At 41.9% G+C, this 14284-nt stretch overlaps 1 protein-coding gene across 1 annotated transcript in view; it reads right to left on the bottom strand.

The window, feature by feature from the left end:
* The window catches only part of SNRK (SNF related kinase), a 38250-nt gene extending 26951 nt beyond the window's left edge, over positions 1-11299 (bottom strand). Inside the window, exons 1-2 of the mRNA XM_063408453.1 lie at positions 10957-11299; positions 452-542 (exon numbers count right to left, since the gene is read on the bottom strand). The gene's annotated coding sequence lies outside the window, so the exon portion shown is untranslated. The remainder of the gene's footprint in view (positions 1-451; positions 543-10956) is intronic.
* Between the last annotated feature and the right edge of the window lie 2985 nt (positions 11300-14284).

The following is a 14284-nucleotide window of genomic DNA, read 5'->3' as shown; positions in this document are numbered from 1 at the left end:
CTGGTTTTAAGTGTTTTACATCCCATTGTCATTTTTTTCCACATACAAAACCTCCCAGAATCTTTTCCTGCATTGTTAACTTAGATTGAGGTTTAAATAAAAAACTGTAGCTATCAAAAAGCTAACCATTTCTCCAACTTTAAGTGCAAAGTAGTTAGAAATATGAAAATTAGATGGCTCATTGCCAACTCTAAAATACAGAAAACACAGCTCTTTAGAATATATTTTCAGTTTCAAAACTGAACTTCAAAAAGAAAAACTTTGAAAAGGAAGCTGGCAAACAAACAGCCCCTTACATTAGTTATCCTCAAATTGAAATGAAAACATTAAAAACACACCCTGCTAAACAAGTTATTTCACAGACAGGGGAACTAATGAACCTGGTTTCATATGAATTCAATTACAAAGCTGGGGGGTCCTATGAGGATTCTGTGATGTTAAACAAGCTCACCTTCCTGCTTCCCTCAGCTGGAGCCATGGTACAACCTCTTCACTATGCAGCTTCCACAAAACCCATAGAATTCAGTTTGAGACTTTCACTCCTGTAAAATTTGAATGAAATCAATTAACTTCTAGAACTTCATAACCTAGACAAGGAACAGGGTTAAATACAACAAGCTTTAATACAATAACAAACAATATAAACATTGAGGTTTGGGGTTTTGTGTTTCTTTAAAGATAGTCATCAAGCTTCAACAAACTTCACTGGGTTTTATGTTGCTGTATGCACCCTTTCATTCTGCTAACCAGCACTGTGCTTCACATGTTCTTTCAAAAACCACTCCACTAGAAGATGGTTGGCATATCTGCTTCCCAACACTTCCCATACTGCTTATCTTACAGAGTTTCCCCTGCCATTGCCATGTAACACCATCCCATCCTTATTCAAAAAAGCACAAAACTGAATTAGGTATGCTACATTAAACTAAATGCCCATAACAAACACTCTCCTACCTGGCAGAAACCATTACAGAATGCATAGGGAACACCACAGTACAATGGTAAATACAACAATAAACAAAACTCTCCTTATCTTTCAGAGATTCAAAAACTTTTTTACATCTGAGAGCAGTGGGTTTGTGTTTAATATCAGTTGAGGGATTCCACCCCATCCCTCCCAGTGAAACTGGGCAGGTGCTCTATTAAAGCATGTGATTTTTTAGCATCAAGAACATACTGCAGCAGAGCTGAATTGCTTAACTATGCGCTGTGAGAACCACTTCCTCTTGTTCATTTTTAATCTCCTGATAATTTGTGCATCTTCTCATTCACTGTCTGTTCCAAAACAAGAACTATCATACTCCATTTACCTTGCCTTAAGCAACTCATAGAATTAGTTTCCTCCCTTCCTAGCTTCAGCTCAATTTTGTTCTAATCCTAGTCTATCAATCCTTTTGCTGAGGTTATTCCACAGGCTTTAGCATTCCTCTCACCCTTCTCAACTCATTTTCTGGTCTGTTCTATTCTACCTTCTTAGACCAGTCTGAGGGTTTTTTCTTTTCATTACTACTGCGCACTGACCATGTTTTCAAGCAGTGCTCTATTTTATAGTTGTGTAATGTTCCATCATACTGACCTAGCCTCAAAATAAAGACTGATGAACATAGTCCATGTACACACATAAACCACCCAATCTTAGCCTGTAGGAAGCAAGAGGGGATATATTAATCAGCTGTGCCCCATACGATTGTGTGACTCCAGAGTCTCACTCCTAAAGGGGGTGCCAGCATTTAAAAATAACCAACAACAACAAAAAACCCACCCACACAAACATGCTTTATAGTATTGCTGTCTCCACAGCATCCTAATCTGACTCCCAACTGCTTCTAGATTAGAGAAATTAAAGGAAAACTGGAGCACACAAATTAAAGACAACCTGCCTGAATTTAACTGCAACAATCAGTACAGAAAGATTTATGCTCATTACTTTGTTCACTTGGCACATTCTCAACCATCACTGTGCAAGCTCAACAAGTGATTAAACTCTAAATCACACTGTACACATAAACATCATCCTGTCAACAGAATTCCAGCAAAAAACAGCTATGCTTTAAATCATGAAGAGATATATCAGAGAGTAATCAACAGGATAAGAGCTTACAGAAATGGAAGATAAGCTACATTTATTAATGTTGCAGCCCCATTAGCTGTAAGAAAATTAATGCATATTCATTATTAACACTTTAACTTGAAGTCTCCACAATAACAGACCAACTAACCTTTAACTCTGTGGTTTTAAAATAAATCTGCATAGATGAAGCTCCCACAGCTAAATACAGGGAACTCAGATGCAACACATGGTTTGAACCTACCAAAATTTAGAATTGTTCAGTAGTAGGAAGTGGATGCAAAAATGTCATAGTGGATATAGATACAAGCCTTGGTTACAATTTAAATATGCTATCTAAAGGAGCACAGTTGCCATACCAATACATTTCAGATCAGTTTCTTTCTCTCAGTTTCTCTCAAGAGTAAGAAAGTAGAATTTTGACAGTACTTAAGGATCCACTAAGAGCACACCTTCATAACTTTCAGGCTGAAGCTTCTCTGAGACTCCTTTGTTGTTGTCTCCTTAATTACAACAGTAAAACTTCTGGGGCTGACTATAGATGAAACCATGCAAACCTCTCGTTTTGCCATCACACTCCAAACCAGGATTACTTTTAATGATGGATCATTTTGGTGATCCAGCTTACAACTTCTTGAACATTTTCACCAATTGAAGCAATTACAGACTGAAGCAGGCAACAAGCAAAATTTCCACCAGCCACATGTTAGCAGCAAGCCAAGTAAGCATTTAAGAGACAGTTATATAAGAAAATATTTACCTGTCTTTTCATTCACATTATATTAAATCCCTGATAAGTTCATTTTTCAGCATTAGAGTTTAGTTTTTGTAGTCGGCGAGTTAAGTAACCATTAGCAGCATTTAATCCATGTGGCTAAATATGGTTTTAAAAATGCATTTTTCCCTAATTATACCAGAACTCAGCTACGCCCCCGATACTCATTTTATGCAATGTAGACATTTACCAGTAAATAAATTCAGAACAGATCCTTCTTTCCACAGAAGCTCATATACCTATCCCACAAAACACTGCAAACAGCCCCTAATGGAGATCTGCAGGAGTTGTTTTGTAATATCACATGCATCCCATTAAGAAGCTTAACAACAGTACTGTGATTCAACCATCTTTAAAAGATGGATGAATAGATCTGTTTAGAAAAAGGAGCATGTTTCAGAGACACCAGCTCTTCTTTAAGCAGTTCACCCTATTCAAAAAGTTTCACTAGATTATACACTGCATTTAAGACCAGTCTAGTCCATCTTAACCTAATGTGTGCACTAGCTTATTTTACAAAATGAAGCTTCAAGGTCCCATTTAAACACAATGCTGAAAAACTATCAATGTGAACGCTTCCCTGCATTATCAGTCTAACAGACATAAAAGCTGAACTAATCTTCACTGGGACTCATCCCTCCACAGACAGCTAACCATTCCTGTCTCCCTTCACGATAAATGGAGATTCAGTCAACACAGATAAGAGTCTGTGATAAAACAAATTGCACCCTAAAGCAGATAGCCAAATAGATCAAATGAATCATTTCCTAAAAGCACACGCTTTCGTTTTCTGTAACAGGAGTTTAGAATGAATAGTTCTGTGGATGCACACATTATACACATCCACCAGACAGAGTAAAGAAGTTTTACTCTGCTTCTCCTTTTGCTCTCTTTTGTCTCAGATAAGTAACAGCATCTATAACAATTACTTATTTACTACATAATTGTATGTTGAGAGTAAGACTTATGTTGCTAGTGTTCCTAGAAACACAAAATCCAAACTTTGACATCAACAGACTGTGGAGATTCAGAAGCAATTTTTTTTTTCATTCTGAAAAGAATTTTTACAAATCATCAGAATCTAAGAGAAAACTAGAGGACATAATAATTCAGTAAACAAACTGCAAGTATAATTTTTCATATTTTTTCCAATATTTCCTCCCAGTTTTTATCTGCCATCCTAATGTAAGGTATCTTTACAGGCTAATCCATGAACCTTTAGAAACAGTGTATCTTGTTACCATATGAGCCACTACTTTCCCTGTTACTGACACTTCACTGATGTGTCAATCTGCTTTCTTCCAGGGGGCTTTTATCACCTTGCTTTTGGTATAAGGGAGCACCAACACACCAGAAGCAGGTAAAAGGCATTGCAAGAGTGACGTGTGAAGAATGCATACACTCAATGCATATCACATGCCTGAAAACCTAACATTACTTAACTCCTCCAGCATATTTCAAACTTTTAAAGCTCCTAGTACCCAGTATTTCTTGAATATTCAAGACTCAGTATGGGAGACAGGATCTTAGGAAAGTGAATTCTCCTTCTGTTTGCATACACAGGTATCAGGATTCGGCAGAGACCTTCCTCCTCCACCTTCCTATGACCTAAGCCTTCACAACTACCATTCAAATGCACTCAAAGAAATCATGGCAATCTACACCTGCCCTACAGCCAAACATTTTGTACGTGCAGCATTTTCAGGGGGCAGAGGAAGACACAATTCACAGAGGCAGCTGTGTTATAACTCAGCCCCTTATATACGCAATGCCCTCTAAGGCTTTATTTTCCACTTTACGAGGCTGCACCACAGCACACATATCTTCCCTTTCACTGAAGACAAACCCTATAAACTATCCTGTTCCCAGTGAGTTCCACAATAAAACTACAGGAGATTTTTTTTCAAGGTGTACATGCACTTCTTTCATTTTCCTGTTAGGCCTCAATGTCCGTCTCCAGCCCATACTTTGTTACTGAAATGTCAAGATACATCAGCAAACCTCTCCACTATTCAGCACTGGCTACCTCTAAAATGATGACGATCATGATGAAGAGTTTTCACGTAATGCTGTGTTACAAACATAAAAAGAAGAATTAACCTACAAATTTTAACTGTACTTCTTGGTTTTAAAAAGTCTATAGAATTTTGCTCTGAAAAGATATAAGAGGTGCCAGTTGCTGATGAAGTTTTGCCATTCAAAACATTTGGGAAATCTCTAATTAAATGTTAGTGTTTCATTATTTTAGAATGTATTGCAAGCATTAGAACTACTGATGTGTAGCTTTAACTCTTCTTAGAATTGAAGTAAAAGCAAAATGCCAAAAAGAATTCTTCAATTCTAAGGTCAATTATTCAGTGAACAGCCAGCAGCAGAAATATTTGGCAGGTCAATAAACTTGGTAAAACATTGCTCCTGGACCAACAAAAAGTTGGAGGATGGGAAGGGTAGCGCTATTATAGATTTGAGAAAAGTTACTAACAGCATTTCGTAACAGAAAATGATGACAGCCTGCATGATCTGACTTCTAAGAGCAAGACACTTTGAGGCAGATCCAAGGCATGAGAAAATGTGAAAGATACAATGCATGACTCAGGATATCCTCAATTAAAGAACACATTTATTTCTTAGATAAGGAATTCCCAAACTTTCAGACTTACAGATTGCTGTATACCATCTATTTTCTTGAAGATTAGCACAGTTACATCAAGCATAGATATCTGGATTAGAGGATTTAATAATATAAATGAAATAATAAATTTAAGCTTTCCTCTTTCCCACAACTAAGCTGTGGTGAGTGCTCTATAGAACACTAGCAGAGTGCAAACTAAAATTTGAGAATTGTGTTGTAGAAACTCCACCTGATAGTTGGTATCTGTGTGAGAATCACCATCAATACAGACATCTTAAAGAAGCCACTGGATCTGAACAGGCACTTGAAGGCCTCCACTTTAAAAGTGAAGAATGTCTACTTCCTTTTTCTTTCCAAGAAGGTGAATAGGAGAAAATACAGACTATGTTGAAGTACAGATTGCAAAGCAGTAGTAAGACAGTAGCAGTAACAGAAAGATTATGACTACAGACTAGGCACCAAAGCTATTAAGAGGACAGATGCACTAAGACTGATGGAACTATGATCCACTGACAAACCCATCACCAGTAGTTATGTGCACTGGTTCCAGTTGTGAAATATGTTAAAAGCCCAAAGTACTTTCACAACCTTGCTGATAATTTGCTGCAGTTCACAAGGTACTTTCCATTTCTAGGAGGAGGTATTACACAAGACAAATAGAAGCTGCCCTATGGATTTAAGAACTCAGCAATAGCTTTACACCATTTAAAGTCCTCATACCAGCCACAGCTCCAAAAGCAATTAATCTCAAGTTGTATCTGTTTTCCTCTTATGTCCTCTCTCGAAGGCCTTTCATCTTTAAAGGAAAAAAAGCAAGAAAGGCACTACCCTGTTCACATGCAAGAGGCTTCAGCAATACAGCACTTGAGCTTTGAAGCTGCTCCTGAAGTATCACTGTATAGAAAAATACCAGATCTGCCTGAATAGCCACATTGCATAAATTATCTTCTGCACAGTAGTGACAACATCTTTTAAAAGGACTTGCTCCAAGTTTTGTGATATCTACCACTACTTTCTGTCTGTATCTGTAAATCAGTTATAAAACTTTGTTCAGACCGTGATGTCATATACAGAAAAATTAGTTTCAACTGAAATTCTCATGTTTTGCATGAGAAATTCTCATGTTTTGCATGAGAAATTCTCATGTTTTGCATGAGAAATTCTCATGTTTTGCATGAGAATTTACACTAGCAGAAAATTTTTTCCCCAACTACAGAAAATTAGCATGGATATCTTAGTTACAGATATTCATACATTTAACCAATCAAGATCTAGTATTTCAGTCAACAGTTGTATAAGCAATAGAGATAACTCATAGTAGTTGGGACTCCCTAGCCCAAAATTATACTTTTCCAAGCTTGATAAACAGCATCGAGGTAGATTTTTGAAGGCTTTTAATATTTTAAATCCCATCATGTTTTCCTTTTTTTCTTCTCCCCAAATAACCAGGAACATGAAACTGATGCAGAAACATTTTGTGTATCAGGTGATTCATGACGGTATCACCATCTTTTAGACAGGACTTATCTTTATATCTAAGAAAATTACTGAAGGAACTTTACAGAAAGCAGATAACTCAGATTTCTCCACCAAACTCAACTCTTTTAGAGAAGCTGCCTCACCTACTCCATGTTCATGAAGTTACAGAATTGTTTCACCTTTTTCAAATAATTTACCACACAATTTTGTCATGCCAGGCAGTGCAGCCAAGACCATTAACAGGAGCTCTAAGCATTCTGCCATTAATCAATGAACACTTCACTGTGGCGTAACATTTCAATGTTAGCACTGTTTTAATGCCTACATCTTTGTTGTGTAAACTCAGAACCACAAACACAACTTTTTTTCTGTACCGAGGGAGGAGAAAGCATCACATGCCATCTCAAACAAAAGTATTCAGATGCAAATATGTGTACATACTCTTAGTACCTACTACAAACAATAATAATTTCTATTAAATTTCTTAATGTCTTCAAGGTCAAATATCAGTTAGTTTCGTTTATTTAGCAATACATCTGGTAACAAAACTCAAGTACTGAATTGACTTAAGTTGCCACTATGAGACTGATGTTTTCCACCTAGGATACAAATTGCTTAAATCTCGATCTATAGATTGACTCCAACCTACAGTTGGAGTTTCAGTTTCAATAGTCTCATTTATAGCATCCTAAAGTAGTCAGGAACAGCCAGGCACCTGAAATTTGCCACGCTTTAAGATGAACTAAGATTATAAAAGTCTACACTATCATCTCAAGTAAAGTCCAGTCAGTAACTAGACAGGAGACTGCTGCAGAAAAACTCACAATGATACATTAAAAAAGAAAACAGGCTGTCAAATACAATGCAACATTTGTGTCCCAGCACTGTTGTAGAAGATCACTATAACAGAGCGATTCAGCGTTTCAGAAAGTGAACATGCTCTGTTTTATACTTTGCAAGTATAATTATTTCTCATTAAGCTCTTAACATTGGTGACTCAATCAACTTATGTGTACTAGAACTCTGCCAGGGTGAGTTATCCTGGAATTGTAAGGGAATATACGTTTTTTTCAAATCCTCTTAAGCTCTTACATAATACTGTTATGTGTATTAAAACAGCAGGTACTTTACATTATTATAGCAGCTGAAGCATTTCAGTTAAGTGCTTGAAAATAATGTGACATAGAAGATGGGCAGAACCTCACAGGCTACTAAAGTTAAGAGCTTATGTAATTTAATATTACTGTAGTCACCATAAACTGCAGCCAGCCCTATATCCCTGATGTGAACCATGTTTCATTGGTTTCTTATTTTAAGACATAATCAGAAAACACTATTAAGTAGGAATGGACAGAAGTTCAACAATAAGTTTTACAGCTACAGCATTTCAGTGAAACTTTGAAAATCTAAAAAAGGAAGTGCGTTATTTCACAAGAGACACATTGTGAGGAAAAATCCTAGCTGCACCAGGATACTGTGCCCTTGAAAACAAGGCAGGCCAAGCAAGCCAAAGGTGCTACTTTGGCATTACAGTTGCCAAATGTAGGCAATACAGGGATAGAAGGGACAATGATACACTGAAGGTGTAGACTGCAAAGGAATTATTCAGGTATAATTCGAAGGCAGTTAGAAGAGACCAGGTTGGTTAGAACAGTGCACAAGATGACTACTGCAAGTCAAAGAATACCTGCAGTAGCATATCAGCATGCACACCCTTAACATGCTATTTCTTTAAAATAATCAGAAAGCAGACTATTTATTACAGTACAACCACCTACACCACATGGCAGTATCAGTTCTCATAGCAGGGTGAATCAAGGAATAGCAGTAACCTGTAGAGTGTCCAGCACTCACACTGTACTTTCTCACTTCTCAACTGTGTAAAACAAAAACATTAACCGTAATACAGTAAGTACACTTAAGATGCAATTCTCCCCTTTCCCTGTTTTTCATGAAAGCCTCAAGTGTGGATCATAAAGATTCTCTTAAAAGAGCCAGACAAATGTGCTGTCTTAGATGCTACCTTGCCTACCAGGCAAAGCTCCAGCAGCCAGGTAGGCTTCTCTTTCCGATCACTTGAAAAAACCATGTCAACACTCTACCACTTTCCTGGTCATTTAGGATATTCAGGAAAAATAACAGACAAGACTGGACTTTCTCTTTAGTTTTTATTATTAAATCCTCTAATCTGGATTTGGTATGCACTAGAAGGGGCAGATATTAGTCGAAACAAACATTTTGACATGTTTCACAAAGTAAAATTTGATTGTATTGTTTGGCAATGATTGTTAGTTCTTATTTGTTTCAGATTCTTTCTAAGGATCAGCAATAGTACAAAAACAACCACAAGCCAATCTCCCACTTTCTGTGATATATCTCCCCAAAAACCCCCACCATTCCTTAACCCAGTTCCTAATGGTGCATGCCTTGAAAGAAATGCTTAATTCTAACACAATAAACATTTGCTAGTAAACACTTCTATACAGATTTCACTTTGCAGAGATTCGTTAAACTGGTCCTTACCCAGAGCCTGAAGATCTAAATATATCCATAATAAACAACTCCAAAAAAGCAGTAGATATGACTAAGTAGTGACTGCACTACAGAGGGCAGGCGTAAGCATATTTGCATGCACTTCATTCATGCTAGATGGCTGAAAATCATATAATACGCTTCAGCTGCTCCAGTAACTGTAATGGTACCACTGAAGAAACCACTGCTTTGCCCTCATCCACTCATAACAAGCTCTTGGAAGTGAGATGATCAGTAAGAAACTGTCTATGAAAAAGCAAAGACCCAAAGCATGTATCCCACATAAACGTTTCTCCTTCACAGCTATACTGGCATCTCTGACCAATAAAAACATCCAATCTGAAAATGGGTCACTTTTGTCACTAACCATCCTCTGGCCAATATAAGGGGTTTTGCCCTAGTGGATGCTCTCCAACACTTTACTCAGTCTACTTGTTAAAAAAAAAAACAAAAAACCACAACAACAACAACAAAAAACACCAGACAAAACCAAACACACATATCTGCCCTATTACGAAGACTGCACCCTAACTATCTTTAACAGTCATCTTCCATTAATATAAGCACCTGGGTGCCAAAACTCACCTGACAAAACACACAAAGACCTCTATGCAGGACCTTGCTAGTTATTCCACCAATTTCTATACTAATCTCTAGGCAGTGAATTCAACGTAGTAAGTGTACTGACAGCAGCAAGGCACGTACTGACAAAGAACCAGGGATATACTTCCAGCCTCTGTCAGGAGGGGCACGCTCCAGCCCTGGGCACAGGGAGACGAAGGCAAACCTGTTGGCTGCGTACCGGATTCCGAGGGGTGAGATGCACCGTCATTCCCCTAAAACGCACCCGCGGCCGGACCGCGGGGCTCTCGCCTCGCTTGTTTATTTATTTTTCCCCTTCCCAGCAACAGAACATACGCGTCGGAGCGGGCGCGGGCAGCAGCAGCGGGGGAGTGGCGGAGGGGCCGGTGTCACTCCGGTCACACGCGCGGGGCCGGGTGTCACCGCGGTCACACGGGGCCGCGTCGCACGGACACTCCGCCGCGCCGCGGGCACGGCGGGCTCCCGGCAGCCCGCCGTCCCCGCAGGAACAGCCGCATCCCCGAGAGCCCGCTGTCCGCGCAGGAACACCCGCGTCCGGGGAGCCCATCGGTCCCGCAGGAACACCCGCATTCCGGGACCCCCGCCGATCCCGCATGAACACCCGCATCCCGGGAGTCCGCCGTGCCCGCAGGAACAACCGCTTCTCCCCTCCCTTCCCTGCAGCCCCGCCGGCACCGACACACCGACCTTCGGCGGCGGCCGGGAAACGTCCCCTCACCGCCTCCTCCTCCCCCTGGGCCGAGGCCGCCATTGGGCTCGGCCGGCTCCGGGAGGAACGGGAAGGCGCAGGGAGGGGGAGGAAGGAACCCACCACACCCCACCGGCCCAACCCGAGCCGAACGCGGCCCAACCCCGCCAGCAACTTACTGCCCGCAGCGGCGGCAGCGGCGGCGTCTCCTCGGGGCGCCGCGCCCCGCGCCGCCCCCTGCATGGGCAGCGCCCGCTGCGACTGCCCTCGGGAGCGGCGGCTGGGACGGAGAGCTCAGCGGGGAGGGAAGAAGGGACAGAGGAAGAGACGGAGAGGGTCCAAGAGCCCGGCGGGGAAGGTCGGCGGGGCTGCGGCGGGTCGCGCCCCTCGCCCGCGCTGCGCTCGGAGGGGACCAGGCGCTGCAGCCGCCCCTGCTGCGCCTCCGAGTCGCGACTGACAACAACGGCCGCGGCAAGCGCGGGGCCGCGAGGGGCGGGGCGGGGCCAACGCACGCCCGCGCGCAGCCGCGCCTGCGCCGCGCGGCGGGGAGGGGAGGCCGCGCGCCAAGCGCAGTCACGGCGGGGGCCAATGGCGGCGGGGGGGGGCGGGCAGGGGACGGGGCGCCTGAGGGGACGGGAGCGGGGCGGCGTGTTGGGACCGCCCGGTTCGGTTTGCCCTGGGCTTCGGTTTCGTGGAGGTCCTGAGCAATTCGCCTTAGACATGGGAAAAATAAGAACAGAGGACGAAGCGCTGAACGTCTGAGGAGAGGGTGAAGAAGCCCACGCGTCCGCCACCTGCGTGGCGGCGAGCTGGCAGCCCCTGTCCCTCCGGAGGGGTCGCTGGGCTGGAGAGCTGCTTAAAGTCGTGAAAGGGCCACGCCTGTGATTTCTGGGTAGAAATAATAGCCTATAAATGAGAATACAGCGAGCACAGAATCAATTAGAGTGGAAAAGACTTCTGAGATCACCGAGTCCGACCCGTGACCGAACACCACCGTGTTAAGCAGCCCATGGCACTGAGTGCCACGTCCGGTCTCTCCTCAAGCACTCCAGGGACGGTGACTCCACCACCTCCCCGAGCAGGCAGTGGTGCCCTTTGTGCCCTGGGCACCGGCCTGGGTAGCGATGGTGTGAGGGCAGGGAGGCACGCTGCTGTTGGATTCCCCTGTGCTGGGAAGGGCACAATGGATGGAGAAGGTCATCTGGGAAGCAGGGAGAGTGAAAGGAAAGGATGGCACTGAAGCTAGTAGGAGAAAACAGGCCGAAGAGGGAGCCTGGCAGGGGTTTCGGAGTTTCCCTGTACACATGCACCTGGCAGAGCAGTTTCCCTGCACACGCACCCGGCTGTTTGGGAAGTGAGGGCCAGGGAAACATCCCGAGTGGTTGCGCTACAGAAGCGTTCGACCTAAGGAGGTGCTAAGAAAGGATGAGCGAAGCCGTTGCTTGGAGCATCTGAAATAATGCAAGAATTTCCTCTGAAGATCAAGGAAGGAAAATCTTTGAATAGCCAGGGAATTAAAAGACTTGAAAGCGGCACTTTGAAAAGTGCCCTGTGTTGTTTTTTTTAATAGAAATGGCCACTCAAGATATATGGAGAGAGAATACAGTACCTCATTATACGGCTAAGCCAAATTTTAAGAAAATGTTTGAGAAATGCTTTGCATTTTTCCCATGCTTTGACAAAATTTAGATATAATTCTTTTATTAATAGCTTATGTACACCAGAGGCTATTGAATTAACTTGGAATTTCTTAGCTTGAAACCAATCTTTGTGAATACACTACAGCAGGAAATACAGTTCAGGGAATGACTAAACTGAAATGGTGTGATCATATGTAATAAAAAGGACATGATGATTTTGTATTTTAAGGTTTCAAAAGGGAATTAAAGTAAAAAATACTTTAAGATTTCAGGATATGTTTAGTCTGATCACTGCGTCCTACAAGATTGAGAATTTCATGATTTGGTCATAATTTAGACCCCTCCATGGTCTAAATTCTCCACTCCAATCAGGCTTGATGCTCTACTTTTACACCATTCAGGCACTAATAAAACACAACTGATTGCTGAATTTACAAAATGGATTTGATGTAGGAGATTGCAATAACCAGCCCATCACCTCTGTCTGCCTGATTATCACTGATTTCTCAAGTCTGAGTTTGCACAAGCGTGTGATGCGCACCACTTGGATTTCTGAGCCTGCTTTGATCAGTTGATGCCTCATCCATATTGTGTGTAAAACTTAAATCTAGATTCCGTTTCTCTAGTTAATAATAATTACATATTTCCAGTTGTTTTTCATTGGCATGTTGAAAAAGGCACATCTCACAAAGACCAAATGATGATTCAGTTCAGTGCCACTAGGTCTTCCCTTGCAAAATATTTTGGCATGAAGGACTTCTTTATATCAGCTAGAAATCACGTTATCGTTTATTGCACTGCCATGCAGGATATTGTGCTCAGATGTACTCAACTTTTCTGTATGTTTGCTTATGTGGGAGAACAGGTGGGTGGAAAGGGATACATTTGCAGGGAAAGAAAAAAAAAGAAAATTCTCTCCTGCAACATAGCTATTTTGAGATACAGTACTTAGGGTCACTTGTAATACAACAGCAATACAACAGCTCTTCTACTGAACGGGATGAGTCTTTGTAGATGAGTATATGAGAGACCAAGAAGAGGGTCAAGAAAACATGCTGCCCTTAAGTGGAGACAACAGGGACTGGAAGGAGCCTGACAGTCTGTAGTGGGATGGAATTGCCTGTTTTCAGGTAGCTTTATCACTGTTTACACTAGATCACATACTTCTGGGGTGAGACCAATACCATTCCCCTGACAAGGTAATGTAAATCTCTTGTCACATACAAAGTCACTTACACTGGGCTTTGCCTTCAGCAGCACAGGGCCTTGTTTTGATTTTGTGAGGGGTTTTTTTACAGTGAAAACGTAATGAATGTGATAGCTACGTGTCTGTATAATCACACAAGCTGCAGCGAGCTTGCTAGGGGAGGTCGGCCCTGTGCTGCTGCTTTTGGTTGGCCTCGCCTGGTTTACCTGGCAGTAAAAGTGCCGTGCCTCAGTCGCCACGTCAGTTATAAAACAGGACAGCTAATTTGTGATAGCTGTGCCACAGCAAAACACACCCCACCTTCCAGTCATTGGCCTGAATGTATTTATCTAGGGAAGGTGACAGCAACAGCCTCATGCATCTGTTTGAGGGATTGCTCATGACATACATTCATCCAAAGCACACCAGACGACATTCCTCCTTGCTAAATCCAAGCATAATCTACTACAGGAAGAAAATGGTAGAGAATATTGGTTCTTACAGAATACCTACTGGCTGACATTAGAAATAACTTTGTTTTAGATAAGATACAAAAAGTGTAAGCCATCTGTCAAAAGTCTGGAGTGTATGAACACGTGTGTGAAATTGTTAGTCTACAGGATTTGAGAAGGGATATGTTCTTTAAAAGATGCATCATTACAGCTCACCTGTTTCAAAAAT

The sequence above is a fragment of the Prinia subflava genome, chromosome 1 (genome assembly GCF_021018805.1).
Source record: "Prinia subflava isolate CZ2003 ecotype Zambia chromosome 1, Cam_Psub_1.2, whole genome shotgun sequence".
Lineage (NCBI taxonomy): Eukaryota > Metazoa > Chordata > Aves > Passeriformes > Cisticolidae > Prinia > Prinia subflava.
Note: the sequence above shows the minus strand (reverse complement) of the source record. Positions and strands in the feature narration are given on the sequence as shown.